The sequence below is a fragment of the Podarcis erhardii genome (genome assembly GCF_964252035.2).
Source record: "Podarcis erhardii genome assembly, chromosome: 13".
In the NCBI taxonomy this organism is placed as follows: domain Eukaryota; kingdom Metazoa; phylum Chordata; class Lepidosauria; order Squamata; family Lacertidae; genus Podarcis; species Podarcis erhardii.
This window is the reverse complement of record NC_138502.1, coordinates 17,441,896-17,446,620: the sequence shown is the minus strand read 5'-3', so window position 1 is coordinate 17,446,620 and position 4,725 is coordinate 17,441,896. Positions and strand designations below refer to the sequence as shown.

Genomic DNA, 4,725 nt, shown 5'->3' with positions numbered 1-4,725 from the left:
GTATCCGACCCGCCCAGAGCCATCTGAAGGCAATCCTGTCTAGGGAAGCGTTTTTTTATGTTTAATGTTTTATTATGTTTTTACATATTTTGGAAGCTGCCCAGAGTAGCTGGGGCAACCCAGTAAGATGTGTGGGGTATAAATAGTAACATTATCATTGTGGAATGGGACAACCCTGTTTTCCTCAGAGAAATGTTGGAGAGTATGCCATCCCCCCACCTTGATTTTGATTTCCACTTCAACCACTACATAAAGTTGATTCGATCCATCACTTTGTTTCTGATAACTCCTCCTTTGTTCCCAACGTAGATCTTTGATCATTCTTTTTCCCCCTGGCAGGGGAGATGCCGTTTTGTAGTTTGCCTGAAGTGCGAAAATGTCTTCGGAAAGTATGTGTTTGGAATCGTGGAGGGAAGGGAGCCTGGTCTAAAAACCAAAGAAGAAAGAATCTGGGGCACCACCAGGCTGTCCAGATAATTGGACTTTACATGCAGGTCATCATCAAATCCCATGTGTGGCTGTCTCCAGGGACAAACTTGCTGGAACAGGGTTTGCCGGCAGAGGGCAATCTATACTCCTGTATGACATATAGTCTCTATTCACTAAGTTCTATCAGAACTATATGTTGCACCATCCTACTTTGTGTAATAACATTTTAGATTTGTCAAAGTGTTTTATACTATTTCATATTTCCAGGCACCCTGATGTGATGGGAACGCCCTCCCATCAGATGTCAAGGAAATAAACACCTATCTGACTTTTAGAAGACATCTGAAGGCAGCCTTGTTTAGGGAAGTTTTTAACGTTTGATGTTTTATTGTATTTTTAATATTCTGTTGTGAGCCGCCCAGAGTGGCTGGGGAAACCCAGCCAGATTTGCGAGGTATAAATAATAAATTATTTTTATTATTATGTCAAGATGGATATCATTTCACTGAAAATGTAACAAAGATATGTACCCAATACCATACAATGAGCAGAGAGGAAGAGCTTTAAATTGCCTTCAGATTTTCTTGTGGCGGTGCAACAGAGACAGAGTCGGCGAAGCAGATCACTTCATATGCCAAGGTTAGCTGCAAACCTACTGGCTTCATTACACAGAAGCCAACTCCTAGGGGCCGTGGGGGCTTTGTGGGGGCTGGGCTCCCACAAAGTTTGGATTTGGATTTGATATCCCGCTTTATCACTACCCTAAGGACTCTCAAAGCGGCTAACATTCTCCTTTCCCTTCCTCCCCCACAACAAACACTCTGTGAGGTGAGTGGGGCTGAGAGACTTCAGAGAAGTGTGACTAGCGAAGGTCACCCAGCAGCTGCATGTGGAGGAGCGGGGAAGCGAACCCGGTTCACCAGATTATGAGTCCACCGCTCTTAACCACTACACCACACTGGCTCTCAAGTTGATAGGCATTGCCATTCAAATTGAGTGTGTGCACTTCATCATGTGATCAATTGTATAGGGCAGGACTTACCTGGGCCCCCACAATATTTTATTCAAGTTGGCACCCCTGCTTCACTCAATTTAGGTTTCCATACAACACAACTTAAAAACAATTCAAATCTCTCTTTAGTCTTGTCAAGGTCCTGATCCGTATGATATCCAAAAATATGCCGAGGCATATTCTGAGCCCTGGCTGAAGATTCTGGAGTTAAAGCTGATGAACTTATTTCTAAGCTCTACCCGGAACACCAAGAAGGCAACAATAATGGTGGCCTCAAGTGGGGGATCTGCTTCCGATGTGCTTTCAAGGCATAGTGCGCATGCACAGTTAGAGCACACCCCAGATTCCTCCTTTTGAATTTGGCTGTGCTGTAGCTTTACCTCTCCTGCACCTGACAGTTAAGGGGAAGACAGGTAGGCTTGGCCGGAACTGCTTCATGGGCAGAATGAGGAGGCTCAGAAATACTTGTTTTGTTAAGCTTTTAACAGATTGTCTAAAACTTCCCTGACTCTCCCCTTTTAAGCTTAATGTTCATGGCTCTTGGGGGAAATGATTAGCTCCTTAGTACTGATCGCTTTCTTGCTACACTACTGAAGCTTTTTTTCATATCGGCAGGAAAGTAGGTAAAACCCACAGGAACCATGACTGGTTTTGCTGCCACACAGCATGACTATGCATGCCAAAAAAGAAAAGAAAAGAAAAGAAAAGAAAAGAAAAGAAAAAGCCAGTCTGCAACATGTCCAGATTCCCCCTCCCCTGATTGGCTAGGGCTTTCCAAACCTCATGCTCTTGATCCATGATGACCTACTGTCATCATAGAGTGGTCGCATCGGATATCCCATTTTGACCTATGTCCAGTTTCCTCTGCCTATTGGTCCATGGTGGCCTACAAAATATCATAGGATGCTCACATGATTCCCCAGTGTCATGGCAATCTACCAGATCAAGACTCCCAAGGCATGACATTGTGTGATGTCTTCAATCAAACTCGGAGGCGGGGGGGGGGGTTAAGAATTTGGGGAAGCAATCGGATTACATAGGGGGCACTAAGAAGCAAGGCAGCAGTAGGGAGTTCTGGAAGTGGGTCTCTCTGAGCGCATTATTGACAATTGACCAGGCTAGAAACCAAAGCAAAACATCTTCCTTGCTTCGTATTGAACATTTTCCTGCTCTTACTCCTCCCAAAGCCTATAAATAGAGAGCTAATAAGGGGTGAGATAAAGTTATGCAATGGAACCAGGGAGGGAATAAATGGTGCCTGTGTACATATTGCTGCTAAGTGCTTGGTGGTGGAAGGGCTTAGAATATGGTTATGTCCCAACCTCTTCACCATACTGCAAAGTGAGGTCTAAAAGAGGTGGAATCAATGTGTTTGACCAAGCTAGGTCTTTGAGTGCTCTGTCAGGAGTGCTGGTGACCACTCTTACATACATGCTTTGTGGAATCAGTGCCCAGGCAAGTCCTTCCAACAGTATCTAATTTGACCTGAATCAGCAACTATTTGGTCAAGCTTCTGGCTTCTGGACTTGGGAAGAATTATTGGACAGCAGAGGGAAAAGGTCCGCTGGAATCCCAATCCATTCAGGCAAAAACGCTGCCCAGGGCTTGAAGACCTTAAGGAAGGGAGAGTCTGGGAGGGTGTAGTTGGCCAAGTAGATGGTCTCCCCACCAGCCAGGTAACCCGCCCAGAAGCCAAAAGTGCCAATCGTCATTATTGTGTGGTTGCAATGAGCAAGGAGAGCAAAATCCCTCTCCGGAGAGGATTCTCGCCCATCCCCAGAAAAATACACATCCCCCCTGGAGGTATTGATGTTTTTCTTGCACCACGCCATCCCATTGCTGGTCACCACAAAGATGGGATTGGGGTACTTCGCTCTGAAATAGTTCATGGCTTTCTCCAAATAGCCTCTGTCAGCCACCACACCTTTCCAGATCTTGGGCATCACATGGACATAATCCCCTCTGCGGACATGCACACCAACGTATGTCACCTCCTGGCGCTGCCCCCATAGCTCCTGAAGATATTGATTGGCTTCTTCCTTGATGTGGTCATGGAAGGAGAACTGCTGAAGTATCTCTTGGCGGATATGGTGATAAAAGGTGTAAGAACATGGGTAGCCCATCAGCCGGACGTACTTGCCTTTGATGTGTTTATAATCCTCTGACATCCAGTCATGCAGACCAAAGTTCCTCCAGCGGATCTTTTTAGCCACTTCAGCATTGATCACAGGCAAAGTGATCCGGAATATTGGTGAGAGGTACTGGTGCATGGCGGGACAGATGTAGGCTTGATGTCCATTCATCTTGGCTAAGGCGTAGAGGGTGGCATATTCCCCCATCTGGTTTCCCAAACGGCCAATGGAGTTCACTGTCCATATACCACTATCCATGATCTTAGAAGATGACCTGGAAGAAGTGGTGTTATAGTATGGCCGAGAAGAAGTGGTGGTGGCCGTTAGGCAAGAAGGAGGTCCCATCCCTGGGAAATTGGGTGCATTCTTGAAGCTGATCCTCCACTGCTGATATGGTATTTTTTCAGACAAGTACAAGAATGTAGAGAGGGACAGGAAACCAAAGAAGTACAGGAAGAATAAGAGGGCAGGTTGGCTGAAGGAACATCTTTGTGAGAGATCCATACCTGCACAATAGGAACACCTAAAGGAAGAGGAAAGTAAGATGAAAAGACAGGTAAGATCAACATGCAGAACACAACCACTGTTGTACATCAGCAGTGACTTAGATGGCACTGTGACCCTTTATGCCATACATGCCCATAACTTCAATGGAACTTACTCCCAGGTAAATGTGCATCAAGTTCCAGATTGAATTAATAAGCCTGAAAGCCACCACACAAATGCCTAGAAGAATACTTAAAGTAAACCCACCCTTTGCACTTCGCAAATCCTTCTCCCATTTCCTCACATATGTAGTCTAACCGTGTTTTTGGAAATTTGTGCATTTTTACATCAACTCAGTCTCTAAACTCATTGTTGCTAATTTCTTGGAATTAGCATTGAAATTAAATTTCTGCCGAAGATTTCTAATTTATTTGCATAACTAAAGACATTCTTAACTGTAAATGCCAAAAAGGGAGGCCTCCTTTCTTCTCACTTCCTTGTTCTTAAGATAGTATTCTGCTACTTTTGACCACATTCAGGTATATTGCAACACAGTTCTATTCCCAGGAGTCACAATTTCCTAGATGTCCATCTAAGTTAAAGTCCAATTCTTTGGTCACTGAAACAATGGAGGACTTATAAGGAGCCAGATACCCTTTATGATTA

At 44.7% G+C, this 4,725-nt stretch overlaps 1 pseudogene across 1 annotated transcript; it reads right to left on the bottom strand.

Annotated features, from left to right (window-relative positions):
• Positions 1-2,946: 2,946 nt before the first annotated feature.
• On the bottom strand, positions 2,947-3,918 carry LOC309328436 (galactoside alpha-(1,2)-fucosyltransferase 2 pseudogene; annotated as a pseudogene). Its single transcript has one exon. The product of its transcript is annotated as a galactoside alpha-(1,2)-fucosyltransferase 2 pseudogene (transcript).
• Positions 3,919-4,725: the final 807 nt, after the last annotated feature.